General features: G+C 47.3%; 1 protein-coding gene across 1 annotated transcript in view; it reads left to right on the top strand.

Moving 5' to 3' along the window:
* The first annotated feature begins 607 nt into the window (after positions 1–607).
* Positions 608–16449, top strand: part of LHFPL2 (LHFPL tetraspan subfamily member 2) — a 150772-nt gene continuing 134930 nt past the window's right edge. The window contains exons 1-2 of the mRNA XM_012766769.3: positions 608–790; positions 13609–13682. The gene's annotated coding sequence lies outside the window, so the exon portion shown is untranslated. The remainder of the gene's footprint in view (positions 791–13608; positions 13683–16449) is intronic.

Here is a 16449-nt window from a genome sequence, read left to right as displayed (position 1 = left end):
AGAGGGCAGCGAGGGTGGGGGGTGCCCCGGACTCCCGGGGCCACCAGACCGTTCTTCCCACTCGAGCCCGGGGCTGGGGAGCTGCTCCGAGCGCCCCGGGCCCGCGCTCCGCCGAAGAAGCCCAGCCTCTCGCCCCGGGCTCCCCCAGCGCCGCTCCCCGCCTCCGGCGCTCCCGACGCGGTTTCTCGAAACTGCCCCCGGAGGTCCCGCGGCGCGGCCCGGCCCGGGGAGCCCTCGCAGGACCCCAGGAGGCGCCGCCGCTGCCCGTCGGGCGCAGTGAGCGGCTCCCAGGTCCCCGCGCCCCCTTTCGGGGATCCCCTTTCCCGGACACCCTCCCGGGAGCCGCAGGACACTCCCCTCGGGAGGCCGGGCCTCGTCCGCCGCCGCCCCGTCCCGCCCCGCGCGCCGCGCCGGGGGAGCCCCGGGCCGCCCCCTCCGCCCGGCCGCAGGCGGGACGGCGGCGATGGTGACTGGGCAAGCGGCGCGGGGCTGGGGCCTGGGCTGGGAGGCTCGGCCGCCTCTTTCTTTCGCTGCCGCCGCCCCTCCTCCTGCTCCTCCCCCGAGTGCTAGCCCCGCGGCCGCGCGCTCTCGCCGCCGCCGCCTCCCCCGCGCCGCGGACCCTCTCCCCTCCCCGCCCTCCTCGCCCCCTCCTCCCGCTCTCCTCCCTCCTCCTCCTCCTTCCCCGAGCGGCCGGCGGGGGCGAGAGAGAGGCGGCTGCGAGGAGGCGTAACGGAAAGCCCCGGCCGGGGAAGGCTGCGGCTGGGAGCCGGAGACGCCGAGCGGGCGCCGGGTGAGTGGGAGACGCCGGGCCCAGCGCGCGCCGCGGGACGGGGAGCCCGCAGCCCCGGCCAGGTGGGCGCAGCGGCGCGGGCGCACGCGGAGCCGTCGCGGCCGGTCGAGCCCGGGCTGCGAGCGCGGCCGGCGCGGGAACTGCGCTCCGGAGCCCGCGGCGAGGGAAGGGGTCCGGCCCCGGACGGCTCGGAGGCGCAGCGGGAAGGGAGTTGGATGCTGGGAATGGGAAGGGAACGGCCGCGTCTCTTTGCGCTGCGGCCGGCGAAGTGGGAAAAGTTGTGCCGGGAACAGCGTCTTCCCAGGAAGCCGGCGCGAGCCCTGCTCTCCCGCCGCTGCTGGCAGGCTTCGAGCGGCGGGGACGGCGGGGACGGCGGGGACGGCGGCGCGCGGGTCCTAGACGCAGCCCGGCGCCGGGTCGTGCGCGCCTGGCACCGCGCCCCGGGGGCCGCCCGGTGGTCGTCCCCGCCGGGCCTGGTGTGTGGCATGCGGGTCACGCCGGCAGCAGACGTCAGCTGCTTCTCAAATCTGGACTGCATTTTTGTGGGCAGCGCGCGATTCGGGGTGCAGGCTGGAGGAGGTGCGCGTGGAGTGGGGAAGACCACATCTGGGATGGCTGGTTTGAGACCGTGGGCTGGGTGGAGGACTGGGGAGACTCTGTGTTTCTGGGTGTTTTTAGGCACACAGCCTTTTGTTTTTCTTTTCCATGCAGCGGTCCAGTGTTCTTTGAACTTAGAAAAGCAGAGGATTTTCTAAAATTCCGTTCAACTTTTATTTCAGGGGAGTTAATGAGTTTTGTGAAAGTGCACGAGCTGTTTCAATGGGAGTAAGACCAGAATAAAGACAAAAGTCTGTCTCCCACCCCTGTCCTCACCCCCACCCTGGCAATGTCCCGTATTTCCCATTTTCTCTGTATGAGTGTGTATGTACATGGAGGTTACCCTTGGTGGGTGACCTACATGGAAAAGTAGAACTTTCTGAAATCGCAAAGGGGCCACTACAGACAAGTGTGTGTTGGAGCCAGAGCTGTTACTGCCTCCCCCCAGAGAGTTAAACGTGAGTAAGCGCGTTGGAAGGGCCATTTATAACCTGCACATTGCTTTTGCCTTACCCACTGGCTTGAGAGCTTCACTCCTGCCAGGTTTAAGAGAGGATCCGATGCTAATTTCCTTGCCGTTGCTCTTGGCTGGCATTCCTGATTCTTTCAAACTGGTCCTCTTTTAAAAAACTACTCCTTTTTAAATTTAAGAGATAGAGAACACATGTTAGTGGGAGGAGTAAACGTTTCTGATAGGGAACAGAAATGAAATCCAAGATTCTCATATCTTTTTGCTGTCCTACTGTGATAGGCTTGTCATTAACCTATGTTAGAAATCTGAATCTGATGAAATATTTAAGAGTTTGGAAGTAATACCAGACAAAACGTTATCTTATGATAGTATTTTGCTCTAAGTGGTCACACAGAGAGCAGACGGCGTGGCCTGTTGTGGTTTGCAAAGGTTGCAGCAAACATTTTATAAGACGTTGTGTGTTGTAGGAGAGGGGGATGGGGGGGTGTCATTTGTCTTCAGAACGGTCCCATTAAGAAGAATAAGTACACTGCAAATGAGCATTCTTGAATATAATTTGAGTCATGATATGTGAACCAGCAATTTGTCCGTAAGAAGAAAGAAGGATCTTTGTAGATGAGAGCAAAGCAGTGCCTGCTGGGAAGAGTAATGTATACTGTTCTCATGTGTGTTGGCTCAGAGTTGCTGGCACCTGCTTACTGCATACAGTGTTTGGGCGGGGAGGAAAGTCCATAGCAGGAGATGATAGAAAAACAACATATGAAAAACTACATGTTTCTTTTTAATGAATATTTATACAGCTTCTCAACTTCTTTATTGCAAAGAATTGACAAAGTAGAAGACCAAAATATAGAAGACCCAAAAATCGAGTTCCCAGATGTACCACTTACTACCTGAACCTTGGGCAAGTTATTTAATTTGTCACAGCCTTAGCTTCTGTGTCTAAAATAATGGTGGTAAGAGATCTAAAAAATCACCTTGAGGATTCACTGGGATTACTTTTATACAGGATTTAGGATGGTTCCTCACACTAAGTGCTCAGAATATGTTAATGGCGATTCTCAAGTATTCCAAATCCCTAGGAAAAAGTGGTGCCATTCAAAGAGCAGGAATGCAAAGGTAGCTGATTTTGAGTGAGCAACACTGAGCTGAGGTAACCATGCTCTGCCAGCCCACACTCAGAAACACTTTCTTTCTAGAACTTGCAGGCTGCATCCTTTTTGCCCATTCTGGGCTTCCATTTCCAGGGAGTGTGCAGTGCAGGCAGGCTCTGTGTGGGTCTGAGAGCTGGAGGACAGGTGTGGCTTGTAGTTCCAGGCTTTGTGCTCCATTGCAATGGCAGGTTCTCAGGTCTCACTCCTACCAAAGTAAATATCCAAATTTTACTTGAGGAAGAAAGAAAACTCTAGTGGTAAAATAAGTGCCTCTCTTGGGAATCCTAAAAGCAACATTTTACCCAATCCTTTTTGCTCTTAGAAAGATACAAACAGTAACTAAATAGCTCACCTCCAGAGTTTACTCCAAAACCCAACTTTGAGGCCAGGTGTGGTGGTTCATGCCTGTAATCCTAGCACTTTGAGAGGCCAAGGCAGGAGGATCACTTGAGCCTAGGAGTTTGAGGTTGTAATGAGCTATGACCACACCACTGTACTCTAGCCCTAGCAACAGAGTGAGACCCTGCCTCAAAGAAACCAAAAAGCAGACTTTATGTCTTGGCGTTAATGACGCACTACCTGGTTTTTACTAAGGTTGTTGTACCTAAGAGCAAAGTGAATAAAAGGCATTCTTAGCAAAAGAGTATGTCTTGAGCAGAGGAACTGTTCTGTGTATTACTCCTTCTGTTATAATTTAGAGAGAATGCCTATTCCTTCATCCATTCATTCAGCAGGTACCTATGGGGCTCTATCCTGGGCTGTGGTAACACAGCAAGAACCAAGAGTAGACCTCTCCTCTCACAGAACACGTTTTCTAGCACGAGAAACAAGCTCTGTGCAAAGAACCTCCATAAGCCCTGGAAGCTCCCTTTTTCATTCAGAAGACCATGCGCTGGAAAGCAGCATGTGGGATGAACTTCCCTTCCGCTGTCCAGCCTGATCACAGGGAAGTGATCTGCCTGGGACTGGCAGTGGTAGCAGGGGACAGCCACTCCTGTGGGTCCTCCACAAGGGTAAGGTTGGGATGGGGGCCTACCTCTCTCTGTACTTTATGTAAAGTATGTGTCTAGTTTGAGCAGTGGCTGAGCAGAACCATTGGTCAATGAAACAAATTATTTCATATGCAGTGAAAACAGCAGTTTTTTGTAGAATTGAGTCTTCTCAGCCTTAGGAAAAGGAATCAAAAGTAGGATCTGATCATCAACTTGTAAAAACTAGATGTGTCGAGGGAAGAGTCTTGTCTGGCACTTGAAATACTTGACTCTCTTGCTGTAGAAGGTCTAAACAAGAGAGAAAAGAGTGAATACTTGGTTCTTGATGCAATTTGAAGACTTTTTTTCTTTTATTACTTTAATGTATATGTTTGGAGTCTGGGAGGTTTGACAAGATATAATGCAGTCAGGGTGCTGATGGGAGTTGTTTGGGTTAGAGTCAAGGCTGTGCTGGGAAGTACCTGAGGCTGTGTGGGGTCTTGCATGCTGAGCTGAGGACCCAGCTGAACTTCATCTTGAAACCTACGTGGAGGGTGGAGCATTTATAGCAGGTGAATGCTGTGATTATATTGTGCTTTAGAAAGAGCCGGAAGGAGGGCAGGAGACAAGGTGAGCTGGAAGGCTAGTGCAGTAGTGCAGGAATCCTGGCAGGACTGGGTGACCGGGAGAGGGGAGCCCTGGGGAGCATGACCATACATCCTGTTCATCTCCTGGGAGTGGTCCCTTAGGAGATAGAGTCCATGGTGATGGTGTGGTCATGGCACCTTTCAATGAGGTAAGTGGTTGTGGGCAACCTCAGGTTGGAGAGATGGCAAGGAGTAATGAGTTCACTGAACTGTGGCCTTCCAGGGAGAGATGTCCAGCAAAGAGTTGGATTCAGAGGCAGGAAGAGAGGTCTGGAGCTAGAGATGAAGGAGGGAGGTTTTTGTTGTTGTTTTTTGTTGTTGTTGTTGTTTGTTGTTGTTGGTTACAGTAGTAGCCAGTAGTTGTAGGGAGGCATCCTTCTCTTGCCTGGTCTGTCAAGGTTTTCTAAATAGTGCTGGGGACAAGAGTAGTTTGTGTTTTTGGAACTGGAATTTTCTATCCTTGCATCAGGCCTACCTGGGGATGATCAAGCCCCGACCTTGGTCTCAAATGAACAGATTCCTGCTGATGTTGTTTTGCAGACTTAGCAAGGTCTGCTTGTGCTATTTTGAACTGAGATAGTTAGGAGGAATGTACGAAGAATGGTTCTGAACATGTTTGATTGCTAGGATGTATAACTGATAACATTGATACCACACACGTGTGTTATGGACTGAATATTTGTGTCCTCCCCCCAATCCATATGTTGAAGCCTTAAACCTCCATGTGATGACACTTGGAAGTAGGACCTTTGGGAGGTAATTAGGTTTAGATGAGGTCCCAAAGGTGGGACCCCATAATAGGATGAGTGTCATCATGAGAAAAGGAAAAGAGAGAAGAGCTTGCATGCAATGTCTCCACCATATGAGGACACAGCAAGAAGGTGGGTGTCTATAAGCCATGAAGAGGGCCCTCAACCAGCAACCAAATCTGCTGACTTTCCAGCCTCCAGACCTGTGAGAAATAAATGTTGTTTAAGCCACCCAGTCTGTAGTATTTTGTTATAGCAACCTGAGCAGACTAGTATACATAAATATATTTAAGAAAATGTAAGATGACCTTGACTTGAGAATGTAAACTGGTTTTGTTTACATCTACAAAATACAGATTATAAAGAGGTGCATGTTATCTGCTTGTTTTCTTAATTTAACCTTAATGCTATCAGCTAGGTTGAGAGAAATACCCAGCTTTGACTTTGAGACTTGGCAGGTCAGAAAGGAGGACTTCAGTGTATTTTGCCTTTTCCTCCTGTGTGTTTGTTCTGATTTTGATGTAATATCACACTTTATTGATTAAGTGGTTTTTTTTTTTTTTTTTGAGACAGAGTCTCGCTTTGTTGCCCAGGCTAGAGTGAGTGCCGTGGCGTCAGCCTAGCTCACAGCAACCTCAAACTCCTGGGCTCAAGTGATCCTTCTGCCTCAGCCTCCCGGGTAGCTGGGACTACAGGCATGCGCCACCATGCCCGGCTAATTTTTTATATATATATCAGTTGGCCAATTAATTTCTTTCTATTTATAGTAGAGACGGGGTCTCGCTCTTGCTCAGGCTGGTTTCGAACTCCTGACCTTGAGCAATCCGCCCGCCTCGGCCTCCCAAGAGCTAGGATTACAGGCGTGAGCCACAGCGCCCAGCCTGATTAAGTGGTTTTATGGACACTATTTTAAAAAATATTTCTGTCAAACTTAAATAAGACTTCAGAGATGTTTGTTTAGGGGTGAACTTTTGAGGTCCAATCAAACTAACTTTTAAAACTCTTCACATTTAAAAAAAATAATAGTCACTGAACCCTGTACCCAAGTGCAGTATTTGAATGTACAGTATTGAGGATGTCAGTGGGTTCGTAATGAACAATGTATAATGCTTACTGAGGTGACATTAGCAGTAGAAACAATTCCTTCCTTATGTCTTCTTTAAGTACAGAGAATGGTTCCACTGGACAGAACCTTGTTGTCTGGCTTTTGGCTGCACAAGGGCAGTATGTTGAGGATTTGCAGCCCAGGCTGATGTGTGACACGAGGGTGTTAATAACAAGTTTGGAAGTTCTCTCTGTGTGGGGTACTAAGAACATTCCCTTGTAGGCTACATCTCTCTGGTGCTACAAGTGCATAGATGCTCAGGGACCAGTGGCTTGCTTATGGGCAGCTCCACATATATTTGTGGTTTCAGGTCTTCCTCTCCAATACCTGCACCCCCTTTCTCTGCAACATTTCCTTCCCTACCCTAGAGAGGGTGGCCAGGGTCTTCTGATTTCTGGACTAGGAGAGCTAACTTTTGTTTTCATGTCCACTAGGGATGAGGCATATTGACCCTTTTTTTTTAAGGCTACTCAATGGCCCTCAAGGGCCATTGGTGTTAATTTGCATTTTATTTATTTGTGCAATAAATGAAAGTGTGCCAAGTAGACCCTAATGAATGCTTGTCGAATTGCAGGCATGACATTTGATTTGTGCATAACCATCACTCCTCTTACTCCTGGTGGACCTAGGGTAATTCCAATGGCAATGATTAATCATTGTCAGTCTGTGTAAACAGCAGTAACACCTCCCCTCACCCTTGCCTGCTTACCTGGGTTGGAGGGACATAGACTAAAATTTTAACTGCTTATCTTGGACTGGTGGGGTCATGGGTGACTACTTTTTTTTCTTTATTTTTCTATTTCTCACATTTTCTGTAAGTAGCATATTACTTTTAAAATCAGAACAAAAAGGTTGGTGGGTTTTTTGGTCACAGTGGTCAGTGGTTTTAGTCACAACACTGTACATCTCTTTACAGTTGTGGTGCGTTCATCATCCGACTGTCTCTGTCTTTAAACAGAACTGAAATTCCTATTCATTGTTAATATAGTTATAAATACTAGAAGGCTGCAGGAAGGTAACTAGGACTGGGCGCTGTGACCCAAAGCCAGAGTCGGGCGGTGGCTTCTGAACTATGGGGATGTCCCCACGCCTTATAGTGGGTATGTTTCATATGTTTTCATAAACATTTTAGGTGTGATTTGAGAGGTGTTTCTGTCTGATTGATGAGAAGTGCTGAATTAAATCTGATTGATATGAAATACCGAATTAAATAAGTATTATATTGGCAAGTTAGATTTATTTCTTTTTTTTTTTAGTTAAGTTCAGTGGTCAGTAGGACCCGAACCAGCAGTGAGATCTTAAATATCTCATTAGCAGCAACCTCCCCACATGGCCGGAAAATTAAGAGAGGCTCTTTTTCCCTTTACTGATTCTATTGTTCAGCATTTTCTTTCTTTCCTCACTGTGCTGTGTTGTCAGGGGCACCTGGAGTTCAAACTTCCTTTCTCCTGGGGCAGGCTACAGTTGGGCTGACTTTTTACATGTTGTTTTCCAGTTTGAGGCATTTAGCCAGTTGTTTAAGGAAGGCTCTAACTGCATTGATAGCCTCATTTAATCTTCAGATAAGTAGTGCATGGCACATACTTGTTAAGGACAAAATATTAATAACTTCTATTTAAAAAGTAACTTTTTTCTCTTGCCCATAGAAATCAAATTTTCAGAAATTAAAAATAACACACTGGATACTCCAGGAATTACTTCCCAGTGAGCAGTGTTTCTGTATTTATAAATGACTACCATTTGTACATCACATTGTGCATACGTTAAGTATGCACTTAAGAGATGGCTCACAATTTTAAAAACAACCTAAAATCACATCTTTTTTTCCTCCTTTTTTTCAAATGGCCAAGTGTCCATTCTTAGAGGATGCTTCTACATAGAGAGGTGTGTCTAAACAGATACTCTTTCATTTGCACGTTCTTACAGTGGTCCTTTCAGGGTTCTGCTGTGGTGGAAACTCACAATTTACTGACCTAATCTGACTGCACGGATTCATGCTGTGATACGTAGCGTGGTGTGCCGGCTTAAACCAGTGACTGTAAGTCATTTTCCGTCCAAACCCTTTTGGTAAATGGGTGTGCTTAGGCTATCTTGTCTAGTCACATGCTTTTTCCAGCTTGTGCTTAGGTCTGTTGTGAAGAAAGGGCAGCTCTCAAGGGAGCTAAGCTGGTGTGTGAAATATTTATATTTCTAAGCCATAGAGTTGTAGCCAGGGTCAGTATGGGTGGAGAGGCCATCTTACTGGATAGTGAGAACCCAAGTGGTGGTGGTGGGAAGGTGTGACAGGTTGTGTATACACCTGTGTGGACAGGTGGCCGGGGAACTGTTTAGGGTAAGCTGATCAGCCAAGCTAGGTTCATGGGCCCTAAAAGCATGCTAGCTTTCTTAGCAGCCCCATGGATAAATAAAACTTGCATGTTTTAAAAAATAAAAAAAATAAAAATTAAAGAAGAACTGTCATCAAATTAGATTTCCTCTAGCTTAGATATGTACATTTGATTGTTAGAATATTGACCATGGGACTTCTATCTGTTGTTGTGAAATTTCATCTTTCTCAGTTGTGGCGTGTTCAGCCTGCACTAGTTTTGAATTGTCTCCCGGTCGTGTATCATGTCAGCCTTCCCTCTGGGCTGCAGGTTGTTCCTCGATACATTCAGCTCATCAGTCATTTGGGTTCTTTGAGTCGTACTGGTGCAGCTCTGTTCAGTCTCCCTTTGTCGTCCTCTTAGTAACCAAGGGTGCATCAGCCTTTGCAGGCGGCCGGAGGGCAGAGGGTTGGAGTCTGTGCCAAGATACAGAGGAAGCTAATCATACCGTGACCCTGACCTCATTAACATTGTGCTGGAACTAAAAGAGCCAGCATTCCATGGTATTGTTTGACTTTGGATTGTCTCCACTGATTTATGGTCATGGGGTCCATATTCCCGCCCTCTGTGGGAGGCAGATGTTAGAGCCAGATGAGAATGTGAGAGAGTGACTTACTGACTCCTTTGAACTCCCTAAAAATCGGGCGTTGGATTGTCTGCTAGTCATTGGGCCCTGCTGCTGGTGATTTGGCCCCAAGACAGACAGGACTGACCTGGTTCGAGTAAAGCATGGGTGGGAAGAAGGCCTCTTAGAGTCTGGAGGAGAAATGGGTGGGCTGATGTGCCGCAGGTGGGGCTGAAGTATCACATTGGTAGTGCCCACCCCTTGAAGGAGGGCTTCTCAAACTTGAATCACCCAGAATCTCGTTAACACATTCAGCAGGGCTGGGTGGGGCCTGGGATTCTGCGTTTCTAACAAGCTCGCCCCATAATGTTTTTGCTGCTAGTCCTGCGGAGCACACTTTGGATAGCAGGGCCTCACGAAACGCTGGGGCACAAATGAGACTGTGGGGTATTCAGCTGGCGGCTGAGACCTGTAAAGCTGAACCTCGAGTGCCACGAGGGCCTGTGAGCTCCGACTTGCAATTGTCACCTGCTACTTGGGCCTGGCCTCTGTTGGGGTGAGACTGAGGGTCCTCAGCCCTGACACTTCCATTTGGGCCTTTAGTAGCTGTTGGGAACAGCTGTGCATGGATCCCCTTACTTTTCTAGGACAGGGAGGCTATGGGGGGTCTTCTAGGTTGGGATGTGGCTAAATATGGGGCAAGTTTTTATTTATTTTTTATTATTTTTGTTTTTGCTAAGTTTTAATTAAATTGACTTCCTCATTACATGTTGGTTATATTTCGTAAGTTTAACTAGATAAAGAAGGCTCTAACTTCCTTCCATTAAATCTGCATTTTCCCATATACCCTATAGCTTTGAAGTTATGTGATCAGAGAGTTTTCAAAAAGTTGCCGGTTATTTCATCTGGAGTTTTATTTCTGAAACTTGCCTGATACTGGGCTGGGGTGCATGTTCCGAGCCCCTCCCCTGGGACGTGACTTTGTGGGTCTGAGTAGGTCCTAGGAATCTATATTTTTTAAACAAAGCTTCTAGGTGGTTCTTATGACCGGGCAGTTTAGAGAAATATCAATTTAGAAACCTGTTTGTCTGAGCCTGCGATACTGGCTGTGTCTGAGGGTCACCCGCACCCGTTCATTTCTTGGCTTCTTGGATACTTGGTCGTGAAGGGCTGTCTTCTGTCCCATTGGTTCCACTTCAGTTTTTATCTTGATACATGCTTTTGTCCCTACAGACAGGCTCTTTCTTATCTTGGATGGAACCAAATCAGAGAGGCCTTTGTCCACAATGTAAGAAGTCAGTTTTGTGAAGCCTTTATTTTTAGGATGGTTTTACAGATACTGATTATTAAGTGCTTTGGGAAATTCTCAAAGATACTGAACGATAGGCTTTGGGCCTCTGCAGAGAAGTCTTTAAGATAAACTGCCTTGACGCTGGCTTTTCCCACTCTCTTTTCCCTACTTTGGCTCAGACACTGGAGGTAATAAGCATCTCCTTCTTAAGTGGTAGATGCCCAGAAATGGATGGAGAAGGGCTCCCACCCTCCAGGGACCAGCTTGGTTCTGATCCAGGTGAATTGGAAGGTGAAGGACTTGGGCTTTCCACATTGTTATGTCAACATTAACCTCCATTTGTACAGATGCGGGATCCATCTCAGCCCCACCCTGGGGCAAAGTGAGCTTATAAAACAGATGGAGTAGGACATGATCCATGGAGTGTAGAAATATATTATCTACATGGTGGAATTCACTTTCTCATGTGCCTAAAAGTCTACCATTAGAGGAATTTGGGTGAAGTGCTTCTATTTAAGCCTCCTATTAGACATGTAAGCATCCCTAGGACTAGAAAAAGTGAGGGGATAGAATCCGGGCCTGAAGCTCTTATTCTGGGTAAGTCCATATGTCTGTGTGTTTGGTCCTTTATTCAACACATGATTATTATGCACTCAGGGAGCTCACAGTCTAGTGGGGAGAGACCGGTAGAAGAGCCATGTCATCGTTGCTTAGCTAGGTGTGGCAGTGTAGGATGAGTAGGGTGTGTGGGACGTGTAAAGGCCTTTGGAGGTGTGGACACCACAGGCACAGGGCAGGTGGGAGGCTAGAGAGCTTCCATGTACAAATGCAGGGTGCCACACATGGGGGGGCAGTTGGGATTTCTGCAGCACTACTTGATGTCCACTGGGATTCTAGGTTCCCTCTGCCCTTGTACCACCACATGGTTCCGTGGCTTGTTGTTAGGTCCTGCAGCTCAGCCACCCTCACCACGGCATCGGCACGAGGGGCAGACCCTGGAAGCTGAGTGGTGTGTCATCTGATGTCATGATCGATGTTGATCTGAATACTATTTTTATGCTTTGGACCCCATTTTTCCCTTTTATAACACAAAGCAAGAGCTATAAAAACATAAACAACAATGTGAGAATTTGCTGTTTACAGAAATATTCTTTTGGGGGGTGGAGGGTAATCTTTTTTTCTTTTTCTAGGGAGAAAGTAGATAATCAAAGAAAGGTATCTAGGCTGGGCTCTTCTGAATCCATTATTTTATGGCTCCTGGGGCTCAGTGTCTTTGTGACCACAGAGTTTGTTACACAGTCCAGAAGGAAACTTGACCCTCCACTAAAACCACAAGGAGTCTTCCAGGATGACCTCACTGTTTCATTTCTGGAGTGGTCAGATTCTGTAGCTAGGTGGGAGGAGAAACTTTTAAAAGGAGAAACGTGCATCCACTTTCCTCAAGTTCCCTTCGCCTGTCCCGAAACACATGAGGGCTGCAGGAGAAGAAGGGCCTTGCCAGGGCATATGAAGTCCCCCTTTAGTGCTGTGTCCCCACCATAGAGGTGGATTGGTCTTCTCTACCTCATTGGTCTGCAGGGCTAGGAACCGAGCCAAGCCTCGACAAAACCAGCTTTGTGTATTTTCTTTTAAACAGAAATGGGCTTCAAAGGCCGGTAGAGTGCCTTGAGCACAGAGTCACTGTCGGGTCAGTAGGCAGGGCCAGCTCTGTTCCCAGTCCCCCCAGGACTTGCCCTTAGCAAGCATCAGAATCACCTGGAGGGCTTGTTTAAACACAGATGGGCTGAGCCCCGGCCCAGAGATTCTGAGTCACTAGGGACTAGTGGATAATTTGCATTTCTAAAACCCTCCTAGGTGATGCTGCTGCTGCTGCTTGTGGGGACCAAACCTGGAGACCACACTGTGGCTCCCAGGCACTTGCCATGGGAATGTTGAGACAGGCAGACTCTGTCCCTGAGTGGTGGCTCTGAGCTGTGCCTGTCTGGTGGGAACCTCATGCTGGAGGACTGTAATTTGGAAGCAGTGGTTCACTGGAGATGCTGGAGGGAGCCTCAGTTTTGCTTCTTACCCCAGGAGCCTTCTCTCTGGTCCTGTCATGAAACACCAGGACATGGCATTTTGGGCAGCTAAGATGGGCTGTCATTACCTCCTTCCAGTCCATTCTTCCCTTTGGTGTTGCAGGAAGCTTTCTGAACCCTGCCAGTCTCCTATTAAGGGCTTGCATAAGCCTTAAGATAAAGTCCAAATTCTCCTAAAGTAGCTGCAAGGTCATTTGTGATCTGAAATACTCCAGTGGTCACCAACTGTTTGCATTTGTGAACTCACTGTGTTCTTGCTTCTGGGGTGTCCCATTTTGCTGTTCTCTCTGCCTTGCTGGCATGCTCTTTTGCTTACCTTCTAGTTAGGACAGCCCCTCAGCTTAGACCTCACTTGCTCTGGGGAGCTTCCTTTGACTCATCTGGAATCAGCTGGTGCCTCTGCCAAGGTTCCTGTGTCATCCTGTCTTTCCCTCACTTTGGCTTGAGCCACTTTGCTACCTGTTTACTTCCCTTTGTGGACTGTCAGCTCCCTGAGGGCAGAGAGCCCATCACACGTTCATGTATGCGTCCCTGGGTATATAGAAGGTGCCTGGCATATAGAAGGTCTTCTTAATCATTCCATCAGGTAGGTACTGCAGGGGAAGAAGCTTAGGCACAGGTAGGTTAATTACTTGGCTTTTAGTTACCCTGCCACTGAGTTATAAAACCAGGGGACTCTCCCCTAAATCTGACCCCTTGGCCAAGTGACATTGGAGGTTTTCTGAGACCAAGAAGCCTTCACCATGGTCTGCAGGTCTACTGGGATCATTAAAAGACTGGCTACTGGTTTTTAAAAAAATGGCTTTTTCCTGTTGTTTTTCAGGTGAACCGAGAAGCAGACTCTTGAGTTGACAGCTGGCCCAGTTTCCGCATTTCGTTAAGAAGCACTTCGTACAGGTAAGGGGTTGGTTCCTGGGACCGTACACGCCCAAGAAGGTTGTCACGGTTACTGCTGCTGTGACAGTGCACTGAGACAACCACCCCAAATTCTCATTCACTGGAAGGAAAATCCTTCAGTGTAGGGCAACAGCTCCTCTAAGGAAGGTATAAAATGGTCCCCAGCTTCTGTTGTGAGTTACCCGATGAAGATGTTTACCTGGCGGGCTTTCTCCTGGGCGTTGCCTGCCTTCTCATCACCCACCACTCTTTCCTTTGTGCCGACACTTCTCCCCTCGGTTTGGGTTGGTGCTTTAGAATTCCTTTTCTTCATTTAAGACCCAGCCCAAATTTCACCTGCTATTTCTCAAACTGTCTAAGTGAGAGGCCGTTCGGAGCATCGCTTTTTTCTGCTCTGCAGCGGAACAAATGGCTGCTGCTTTATGCCCACACTGCGCTTGCCATGGGGGGCTTTACTTGCTTGCTTGCACACATCTTTTCCCTCTAGTCCGTAAGCTCCTTTTGCTGCTGTCTTCCACCTCGCATGGTTCCTGGCATGCAACAGATTTTCAGTAAATGAAAGAATGTTAGTTTGAGGAAAAAAAGAAAATGCCCTGTGAACTAAATTAAGGCACAGCCACAAAAAAAAATCATAATGTATTCCTAAACCAATTAAATGATTTGTAGAGTGCTTTTTGGATTCATTATCTGGCTGTTTGTTCACATTACCACACATAGTTGAGAATTTACCATGATGTGGTTAAATCAATAGGAGTTTAGATTCTTGAAAAAGATAAGAAGTCAGGAGTCTTTTTTTGTTGTTGTGTTACTCCTAAGTAGTGTAAGTGTTGCTAGGTCAGGGAGTTGTAATGTATTAAATGGCCACCTGTGGCCAGGACCAGTCAGCTCTCTTGGCTGCCCTTGGAGAGAGACACATTTGTCAGCCAGACCCCGGAAGCCCCAGGTAGCCCAGCCATTGGTATGCAGACCACCGTAGGATGGAACATGGATCTAAATGTACAGGTGGTAGGGAGCAAACGATAGACTCTCCCAACTGTCAACCCAAAGGAAATAAAAATATTTCTCAGTGGCTTGAGTATTTTGTTTTAAAACACATTTTAAGCTTAAATAATTTTAATAAGCTTTTAAATCAGTGTGTTTCAGTTTTCTCCATACTTCTTAGTAAGTTGGGTGGTTTGAGGGGTGCACTGATTGGCTTGAGGTGATATTGCTCTGTGCTGTGGGTTGGGAGTAGAAACCCTCAGGGTGGTGCTTCACCTGAACGTTGGAGCCTGAATGGGACCTGGGTCCTTTCAGGAACTGGTGGGTGCCTGAATTCGCTGAAGCTTGGGGGTGGTGTTTAACTCTGACCAAAGACCATTTTCACATAGGAGAACGTGGTCTCCAGGTTTTGGTCCTGCCTTCTTATTCTGCTTCTAAGATAACATTACTGTTCATGTTATTGTTCAGCCTTTCCAGGTGCTGAACTGGTGGTTTGCAGCACTAAAGCAAAAAGAAGTTTTCTGGTTTCTGTGTGTGCTCTCCACTACCTACTAGAGGCACCTGGCCAGCAAGTGCCGTGTAAATGTGGTCGCTTACCTATGGTTTCTTCTCCCTGGTACGGAGTCCCAGTTATATAGCTGCCTGAAGGAGAATCTGGCAAAAGACAAGGCAGTAAAAGAAACTTGACTCCTAGTTGACCCTCTTCATGGTCTTAAAGTTTCCTAGGGCTTGGGTGGAATGAGGAATTCAGCTTTGCCCAGGAATGTCCAGTCTCCATGGAATCAGTTTGTCTATCATACTTGAAAAATAAGCTAAGAAAATAAATTGAAATGAAAAGCCCAGATGTTAAAATATGAGTGGACTTTAGCAGTCTTTGGAATTTGAGATGTTACTGAATATTTATGTCGCACCATCCTTGAAGAAGCTGAGTGCGGGGCATTGGTTGTGTGTCTGGTCTTCACACGGCCCAGCACATGGGCACTTCTTGCCAATTCATAATAAGCAGTAACTCATTGAGTTTTTGGGAAATGTCTGATTCTCAGAGTGCCTCTTGTTTTACAATATACTCCTAATCGAGTTAGAAAAAAATAAAAACATCAATGAGGTAAGTCAAGACCTCAAGTTATTGAGTTGATCTCCTCCGTATAGGCTCACCTGCTGGTGTATGTTCAGGCTCATTTCACAGAGGTTCTAGCTGAATCTTGCCTGCCCACACCATCCTAATTAGAAAGTCCAAGAAGCAGTATGGTACCTGAATTTGCTCATAGCTTCTGAATTTGCACTGTATGTTTTGGACTTGTAATAAGGTGCTGTTTTTTCATTCATTGAAATGTTTACTATTTCTAAAAATGGGACTGCTAGTACCTTCTCACTTGAATTTTTATACCAGGGTGTGTGTCTTTTTAATATGGTTGTTTTTGTGCATTTGACCTTGATCCAAAGATACTGCCCAACATGTGTCCAGGGTACACATTTGGGAGTAATCAGAGCAAAGGCACACGGCAGCTGGTCTGCTGGTCTTGGACGCCAGGGACATTAGCATACTGGGCTCTGCTTGACCATTTATTTTCTTTATTGCTGAAATGCCTGGGAACCAGTATAAGGATGTGGATAAATGGCACATCTCTCCCCTTAAGCTCTTTTGTTGATTTTTTTTTTTTTTTTAGGGTAAAGCCTCTGTTTTCTGCTGTAGTTCCTTAAAGAGGAATCAAAGTCTCCAAAATAGCCTTTCAAGTTCATCGTAAAGCTGCGCCCATGTATTGACATCTCTGGGAAGAGTTTGCTC

This window comes from Microcebus murinus, chromosome 11 (assembly GCF_040939455.1).
Source record: "Microcebus murinus isolate Inina chromosome 11, M.murinus_Inina_mat1.0, whole genome shotgun sequence".
Classification (NCBI taxonomy): domain Eukaryota; kingdom Metazoa; phylum Chordata; class Mammalia; order Primates; family Cheirogaleidae; genus Microcebus; species Microcebus murinus.
This window is presented reverse-complemented; position numbering and strand designations above follow the sequence as displayed.